The following is a 9,874-nucleotide window of genomic DNA, read 5'->3' as shown; positions in this document are numbered from 1 at the left end:
TTTTTCCTGGCTGGCAGAAGTATGGTGTGGTGGCGTAAGTAAACTGACCCAAATGGAGGTTAACTGTGCTTTAAATCTTAAAAGCTTCTTGTTTTGTACTCAGAATGTGAAAGACATTGACAAAATTACATTGCTCAATCATATACTACATCAATAGTGATCAATCACTGTGCTAAATGTGGCGAATTTCTGTCGTAATGTGCTACGCAAGACTGAAATGGCCATAAAAGTAAGAGCTGATTATGTATCTATCAATAGCACAAAGAGTGATTTCACATTATCACAAATATGGCATGATAATGACCCTAACTGCCCCTCCATTTCAGAATCTTGATATCATGATAGGGTGAATGAAAATCTTTTATGGGGCCATAATGCACTGATGCCAGATGCGACCCACAATTCATTACAGCTGAAACTACTGATATGCTTTGCTCATGCAGTTTTTATGGAACTGTCATTCTTTGTTCCATATTAAAGTTATCACCTTACACCAAAATGTGTAAGGTTTTTATTTGTTATTAAAAGGTGATTGTTGCAATCATTATTGTTTGAATTACACCTGAGGCTTTGCAGAAGCAGCAGTTTTTGTAGCTTATCATTATGGTGATTGCATTACCAGATATAGTCAAACAGTAGACAGTAGAGTTAATTTCTTCTGAAGCAATAAAGTTTCCGCAGCCCTATGCTAAAGTTACACACTTTTGTAACCTTTTTTTGACATCAGAAACATTGTAGGTCATGTAGATTTGTTCCTTTTTCTAGATTGGAGCCTCTCTCTTTGCAAGTAACATAGGAAGTGGGCATTTTGTGGGAATAGCAGGAACTGGAGCAGCTGCTGGCATTGCAATCGGAGGATTTGAGTGGAATGTATGTTTAAAAAGCATTACATTGATGATATTTAATACTTTTAATATGTGGCATGATTTAATGCTTTAGCCTATAGTTTATTACTATCTAATATATTAGTAGTAGTAGTAAGGGCACATCCTGATTTTGCTGAGTTTAATGTGTTCTTAGGTCAACATATTTTGTAGACATTTTGAACAACATTTTAATCCATAATTTTAGTTTTGACAATATCTCTACACCCAAACCTTACCTTTACACAGTGAGTAATGCCTAATATTGTATGGCATTTAATGATAGACAAATGATATTGCTGTACAAGTACCAAACACTGATTGTAAGCCTAAATTTAATAAAACTATAAACTGGTTCTTCAAATAAGATTGGCTATTCACAATGTTATTACAGGGTCAACAAAGATGTTGACCTAGGTACATATCAAACTCAACAAAATCAGGTTCTGCAGTAGTAAGGTAAGATATTAATTAAATATCAAAGAACAAATTTATTAGTGTAATCAGTGATATTTTTGTATTATTTATATATTATTTTTTATATTATTACACATTATTATTTTTAAATATTTCTATTTATCTTTTTATTTTAGTTTTTGTCAATTAAGCATGCTTCTTCATATATTTCATATATTTATGTTTTATTTCATAGTTTCACTTCAGTTAACAAAAAATTATTTTAATAGTTTCAGTTTTAGTTACCAGTGACAATACTGTTGAGAATAGGTCTATAAAACATCAAACCATTGTCTCATTTTCATTTACTTTCTCAGGCTCTTGTTGTTGTGATTATTCTGGGATGGCTCTTCGTGCCTATCTACATAAAGGCTGGGGTATGCTTACATTTGTCCTCTCAAACTGGCATTGCAGAACAAACCTTTCACATTTATTTTTAACGCTGTAAAGGCGCTTTGACACAATCTGTATTGTATAAAGCCCTATGTAAATAAAGGTGACTTGACTCAAATATTGCTGACTTACAACATGAATGTGTTGACCACTTCTTCTTTGCGTTATCATTTTTACGGCCATTTATTCTTTTAACTGCAGGTCGTGACTATGCCAGAGTACCTGAAGAAACGCTTTGGTGGGCAGCGTATCCGTATCTACCTCTCCGTGCTCTCCCTGTTTCTCTATGTTTTCACCAAAATCTCTGTGAGTCCAAAATCTTCGTCAAACCTTGCAGAAAAGTACTGGTATGAAATTATAATTGTGTGGTACTTTGAGAGGCAGCTGACATACGTTACTTGGTATACTCTGACACATCATCTGTAGTATAGCATGCTACACTCCAATCGAAAGTGATTAAACAGCATTTTGTTAAATCATTTACAATTATTATGAATACAGACTACATGGACAATCTGTATTAAAAAATACAGATTGTTACATCAGATCTTTACTAAACACTGTTTATAGTCTGATAGTCGAATTGAAATGACTGTGATGTGTATGAGGAAATTACAGCCATATGCAGTTAGACTAAAGTGGGTTTAGATTTTTAGAGATAAGAACCTTGTTTTGAAACAGACAGTTTAAACATTTGCTGCACGCTTCCATTTTTTCTGTTTTTTCCCCCATCTCTTAGGCGGACATGTTTGCAGGAGCCATTTTCATCAACCAGGCACTGGGACTAAACATTTACCTTGCTGTAATTATTCTGCTGCTCATTACAGCTCTTTATACAGTAACAGGTCTGTTGACTGAAATACTGCACACTTTGCACTCTTACATTCTACATCAGAATATTTTCTTTATATACATGAGGTCATATATATATATATAAAATAGCAATACATATTAAATCAGTTCAGGGATTGAAATTTGATTTTTATATGGACTCCGAAGTTTATACTACAACAAAGACTGAAGTCCAAGGTTGTAGGACCATGCAGTGGCCTGCTTATTGTAGCATGATGTGTATGTGTTATGGGTAATTGCCCGTACTGACAACAGATGATAAGCCTGTGCAAGGTAAACTTTAATGCACTGCCACTTTAAACTTTTGTCATCCCCATGCTGTGTTGTGTAATAGATTTATCTCAGGAACAACCAACCCAACAATAAACTGTAAGAAATCAGAAATCCTCCTACCAGCTGTAAATGTTTACATGAGCTGTGGCTGAGAGTGCATGCTTCTGTGAATAATAAACTTCAGTTAAGGCTTTTGATGCCCAAAGAGCCCAATTTATGAAATAAAAATAATTTTGAGAGAGCATAAAATAAAAAAGTAACACTTAGGTAATAGTAAAAAGTAAGGTAAAAGGTAAGGTCTAGGGTCAAATTTAAATAATACAATGGTGTGAAAAGTGTTGACCCTTTTATGATTTTTTTATTCATCAAAGATAATACAAGTAAACACAACATACAGTTTTTAAATGAAGATTTTTATTATGAAAGAAAAGCAAAATCCAAACCCACATGGCCTGTGTGAAAACGTACTTGCCCCCTAAACCTAATAACTGGTTGGGCACCCTTAGCAGCAACAACTGCAATCAATCATTTGCAATAACTTGCAATGAGTCTGTTACAGCACTGTGGAGGAATTTTTCACACCACTGTACATCTGTCAGCCAATCCAAAATCAATGATTTCAAATGATTTTCAACGTTTGCTTTATCACGTCCAGTATAGACACTAAGCAGACTTTAGCTGTCACAGTGTCTGGTACATGGTGTTACTCACCTATCGAGAAGAACCAAATCAACCTTGGTGTTGCAGGCCTTTTTGGTCATTGCGTTCTCTTTAGCACTAGAAAGCTCATAAGATATTTACACAAGTCCTGCCTCCACAGACATTTTTTTTTTTATGTTTCTGTCACTTTTGTCATGCTCTTTGATTGGCTACAAGTTTATTTTGGTATTCGGCTCGACTTAAATGGCTTACCCTGCCTTTAAATGTAAAATCCAATATCACACTAGATTTTAATATGCAATCAGGTTTTGTCATTTCTAATCCCTTATAAATACTTTTTTAGTTTGAAAAAAAGGATTAAGATGCATACACTAACATCATGTTGGGTTTCAAAGAAAATATCTTTTTGTTTACTTGATGGTGACCCCAAATGCAATTGTTCTTTATGAAAACTTTCTTGACAATATTACAATAATTAATTAAATAAACCAACATAAATGCAGTACAATTCTGCAAACATATTTTTTCTTGATGCTTAAATCAGCTGGTTTTCATTGATAAATCTTTTTTCAACAGGTGGTCTAGCTGCAGTCATCTACACCGACACCCTGCAGACCATCATCATGGTTGTTGGATCTTTCATTCTTATGGGCTTTGGTACGTCTCCTCTCTTTTTTGCAATATAAATGCTCTGCTCAGTGATTACTAACTTCAACGTAATTTCTTGCAGCGTTTAATGAGGTTGGAGGCTATGAGAACTTCAAAGAGCGATACATGACTGCGATCCCATCAGTGGTGGGTGTGAACATCAGTGAAAAGTGCTACACTCCTCGCGCAGACTCCTTCCACATCTTCAGAGACCCCTTACTGGTGATCTTCCTGGCCAGGACTGATCTTTGGTCTTACTATTCAAGCTGCCTGGTACTGGTGTACTGACCAGGTACTGATCTGTTTTTCAAGGCTACTGACTGAAGAATTGTTGTTCACACCAACGATGATAAATATAACCATAAAGTAAAAAAAAAAAAGATTCATATTAATTGTAAACAGCAAAGTCTATACCACAACTATAACAATAACAAAACAGAGGAATAATATCACTGTAATCATTTTATGAATATTTTTTAATGCCAATTAACAAAAAAATTAACAACAAAACTAGTAAACAAAAAGGTTAATGTGCATTGGTTTGGGAATTATAGTTATAGTTATAGTTATAATTCTTAGTGTGAATGGGTTTTAATAATTGTGCAGTAACACTTTCTAGCAAACTAGCAAAAATGTTTTAAAAACTTTATAGCATAGTGTTTTCTGAATGTTTAATAAAGAAAAGTTCTTGGTTGTACAACACGGAAAAAGATGGTAATGGGGGATTGTTGAATTTTCAAAAATGCATGTAGTATTTCCAACATGATTCATTTATGTTTCTCATCTAAACATAATTTAGTCTTGTGCCATTCAATTAATGTTGAACACTGAAAAAAAAAAAAAAAAAAAAAAAAAAACTTGTTGGATTAACATATTAAAGTTATGTTTACTCCACATAAATTATGTATACTAAGTAAAACATGATGTATATGTTCAAAATCACATTATTTATATTTGTTAAAGGAATGTTCAAATATGTTCAAGCTACATATTTTATGTTTGTTTAATGAACATAATTCATACATGTTAAAGCTAGATCATTTGTTTAATTAATAATTATGTGACTTGAACATTTATAAATCATGTTCATTTAGCATATATAAATTATGTGGAATAAACATAACTTTAATATGTGCAACCAATGTGCATATTTTGTTATTTTAATCCAACAAGCTTTTTTATCTTCAGTGTAATGTTACTTTTGAATTTTCGTTTAGAGTTTTCTTGAATTTTCTTTAGTTTTATTTTAAAACAAGTAACATTTAACATTTAAAATATGTTAGTTAGATCCATCCAACTAAAACATTTAAGAATAATTCCCATAAGCAGTGTATTTTATTTTATGCTAATGCTTTAGGATCATTATTGAAGACCAGATAACTTTAAAATGAACATTCTATTGATGTTACTGGAATAAGGTTTGTTCATATCATGTTAACCAGGTTCTGAGAATGTTCGCTATTGTCTGGGTAGTTTGTGACTACTAAATCCAGTTAGTTTATAATTATATTTTGGACATTAAAACATACTGTTTGATAAAATATATGTGGTAAGGAACAGACAGTCACACACATACACATCAACAAATCTCTTCTTTGTCCACTTTAGGATCACAAACTGCACTTTATATCTTGACTTGAAGTCAGAGTGATATTTATTTTATTTTAGATTTTTTTTCAATTGTAAAAATTAGTTTTTGCTGTATTTTGAATAAATTAATTCATGCTTGGTAAGCAAATTTCTTTCAAATAAGTAGATCAGTCAGCTGTGAGCACTAAAATTTCACAGCTTCATCTTGTTTGGGGTGATTGTGCAGCTGTCTGTCTGCCAAGAACCTGTCTCATGTGAAAGCGGGCTGCATCCTGTGTGGTTACCTCAAACTTTTGCCCATGTTCCTCATGGTTTTCCTAGCATGATCAGTAGAGTACTTTATCAGGTGAAACACTGGCACCAAACTGGGTTTGAAGGGGTGATATAACTGATCAACTTTTTGTATGTCAACAAATGAAAAATTGTAAGTTTTGATCGAGTTTTGCTCATCAGCATAAAGTCTGGTACACTTTTTTTAAAATATACTAGCAATTTATTTTAACAATCACTGCCTATTTGGTAGAGTATCTGACTTAATCTTTTTTTTTAATTGAGTATACAAATACAAAATTTCATATAACATTTCAAGGAGGGTAAATCTGAAATTTTCAACTCCATAACAATTACAGAGACAAATAATACTATTTCAAAAACGTGATAAAAAATTCTGGAAATACAAAAGTAATGTTCAGCAGTACTCCTGGTACTGATTGGTTTCATCTACTATATTTGGCTAATGCACAAGGCTTATGTATGTGTCTGTTTTACTGTCAGATGAAGTTGCATGTGTGGATCCAAAAGAGTATGACTACTACTGTGGCACCGGCGTGAGCTGCAGTAATGTTGCTTATCGAAACTAGTGATGGTGGATCTGATACCAAATGGTAAAGAGTTATATATTTTTTGTTTATATTTCTAATAGGCTGATCTGCTTGGTATTATGGCTCTAAACTGCTGTGTGTGTGTTTATGAGAAGGTCTCCAGAGGTTGATGTTGTCCGTCATGCTGGCCTCTCAGTAGGTTCACTCACTTCCATCTTTAACCAGTGCCAACACACTCTTCACTATGGACATTTACACTAGATCCTTTAGAAGCCAAGGAAAAGGAACTCCTTGATTGCAGGGAGGTGTGTTTGTGTTTCTGTCTGTTTGTTTTTGTTGGGTATTGATTTTCTGATCTTATGAGCAGAAACTGAGGTGAATAGACACTGAGAGTCTTGTGTTGGTGTGTGCAGAGTGTTCATGCTATTTCTAATTGGTGTGAGTATCGCATGGATCCCCATCGTTCAGTCGGCTCAGAGCGGACAGCTTTTCGACTACATTCAATCCATCACCAGTTATCTGGCTCCACCTATTGCTGCTGTTTTTACCCTCGCCATTTTCTGCAAGCGAGTCAATGAACCAGTGAGTAAATCTTCATTAACATGCAGTTTTTGCACACACAATCAACATTTTGCTGATGATAATTATGTTGTTTCACAATGTGTTAAAACATGCTAGAAATATGCTAGTAATACTTTAAAACATGCTGAGTGTGTTAAAACATGCTAAAGACATGCTAGCATCATCCTAAAACATGTTAACACTATTCTAAAACATGCTAGCAATTAGTGAAATCAATAGATATGTATGCATAGATGCCTCATTAGTGGCTGAGTCTAGACATGTCAGGCCCCTTTATGGGCAAAAGTTGTGCATGTGCTCCAGTGGAAAAGCCACACAACATAGGGGGCAGGGTTTATGTTATTAAGTAGCTCTTTGTACTCCCTACCAGTTTTAACTGTAGGCATTAAACCGGCTTGTCTTTAAAAAACAATATCCCATTTAAAATGGTCCAGTCTGTTTTTGTCAAGTCAGCATCAAATCTTCAGAATTACTCAACTAGTTTTCTATCTTTTGATGAACAAATGATGTTTCCTAACAGGGTGCTTTCTATGGATTATGCATTGGTCTTTTGGTGGGTCTGGCACGTATGATAACTGAGTTTGCCTCTGGCACGGGCAGCTGCGTGAGTCCCAGTACCTGTCCTCTGATCATCTGTGGTGTGCACTACCTCTATTTCGCCCTCATCCTCTTTGGCCTGTCCTGTATACTGATACTTACCATCTCCCTCATGACTAAACCCATTGACGACAAACATGTAAGCTCTTCCTACAAGTAAACTATGAAGTTCAGAAAATTATTTTTTAAATATTTTATAAATTATAAAAGTAAATAGTTATTTTCACAATATAAAATTATTAATGCTGAAACCATGATTTATAAATATAAAATTACTGTCAAATTATAAATGTATATATATATATATATATATATATATATATATATATATATATATATATATATATATATATATATATATATATGTATAGATATTAGTTGTTTTTGAAGGATGATGGACACTGAGGAATATTATTTAAAATCTAGAACATTCATTATTTAAAAATAAAAAAATATTCTGTGGTCCTTTGTTGTTTCACAGCTGTACAGACTCTGCTGGAGTTTGAGGAACAGCACTAAGGAAAGAATTGATCTGGAAGCAGATGACTGGACTGACGATCAGGATTCAGATTGTGTGGAGACAGAAGGTACATATGCCTGATCCACCAAATATGCACTATAAGATAGTACTCATTATTTTTATGTAATATACATCACACACAATTTCTTTTGTCTCTCGACCCCGTAGAGGTGCGCAAGGATCCAAGCTGTTGGAAGAAGGCCTACAACTGGTTCTGTGGTTTTGATCAAGGCGATGCCCCTAAACTGACTAAAGAACAGGAGGCAGAGTTGAATATGAAACTCACAGACACCACTGAGAAACCTCTGTGGAGAAACGTGGTCAACGCTAACGCTATTATCCTCCTCACCGTTTGTGTCTTCTTCCATGGTTTCTTTGGCTAAAGATCACATCAGTATCAACTTACTCTGTTAAAGATTTTAGAGCTGTACTCTGTGGACATAAATGTTACCTTGTCAGTAACAACAAGCTAAATGTAATTCATTTGATTGTAACAGGTTACAAAAGTTCCTTTTGAAACACTCCATATACTTCCTTATGATATCCTCAACAAAAATGTCCTTAGAGCTGCCTACTGTTTATGACTTAATGACAGTAGAATAAAAATATTTTTGACTTTCATTTTAAACCAAAGACCAAAACTCATTTCCTTGTTTTTTTTCCTTGTAGTTATGTCAGGTCTTTTTTAGCTGCTACAGTATCTAATTTATCACTGCATTTATGCATGTTCTTCCTTTATCATATTACATAGAGATAGTTTCAACTAATAATATGAAGCTCTAGTCCACCAGATTGTTGTTTGTTTCCTGTAAAGTCTTCTAATGCATTATGATCAAATCAATGCAAATTCTTTTTCTGTGCCATTTTTAAAATGCCTTTCATTTACCAAAATCCAAAACATTTTTTTTTCTATTATATTTTGGTCTTACTATTTGGTAAGTTATGATTTATATATATATGTCTAGGACAAGCAAAGATATTTTATTTAATAAAATTCATACTCTGTAACATATTAATGTTTTCTGTTTTTATTGTATTAAAAATAAAAGAATTTTAGCATTTATGTGTTTATTAATATGCACACTTAATAAACAATCTAAGATTAACAAAATGCATGCAATCCTTTCAAAGGAAAGAGTGCAGGAGAAAAGTTAATATTTAATTTAGCGTGAAGATTCTATTGATACATCTGAAAGCAAAGTCCAGGACCATTGATTTCCTTCAGCAACTCAAGATACAATGAGTGATCTATTAGTGTGATTCAAATATAATATTCCCAGAAGACGGTAGATGGTAGATGATTTTCATATTTTAGAAAATTAATATATGTAAATATACTATTATAGTTCTTAATACTTAAGTGTGACATTTTATTTTACATATCAAATAAAATACACAGCAGATATTAATCAGACAGTCTATTAATTAATTATTTCTCAATAGTCAATATGTAGGTGCAACTTCACTAATTGTCAACAGAATGCTCAGAAGGGACCATCAAAATAAAGTGTTACCATGTAATGTTAAATATGAATACATTTGGAAAGGTTACCACCCCAGTACAGCATTTTGTACTTTGTTGTCTATAGCTGCATTTCTTTGGAATTATTTAGTTTGTT

At 33.3% G+C, this 9,874-nt stretch overlaps 1 pseudogene; it reads left to right on the top strand.

The window, feature by feature from the left end:
- The first annotated feature begins 747 nt into the window (after window positions 1-747).
- On the top strand, window positions 748-9,267 carry LOC122332479 (annotated as a pseudogene).
- Window positions 9,268-9,874: the final 607 nt, after the last annotated feature.

The sequence above is a fragment of the Puntigrus tetrazona genome, unplaced genomic scaffold (assembly GCF_018831695.1).
Source record: "Puntigrus tetrazona isolate hp1 unplaced genomic scaffold, ASM1883169v1 S000000094, whole genome shotgun sequence".
Classification (NCBI taxonomy): domain Eukaryota; kingdom Metazoa; phylum Chordata; class Actinopteri; order Cypriniformes; family Cyprinidae; genus Puntigrus; species Puntigrus tetrazona.
The sequence above is the reverse complement of the archived record's forward strand: the minus strand, read 5'-3'. Positions and strand labels throughout refer to the sequence as shown.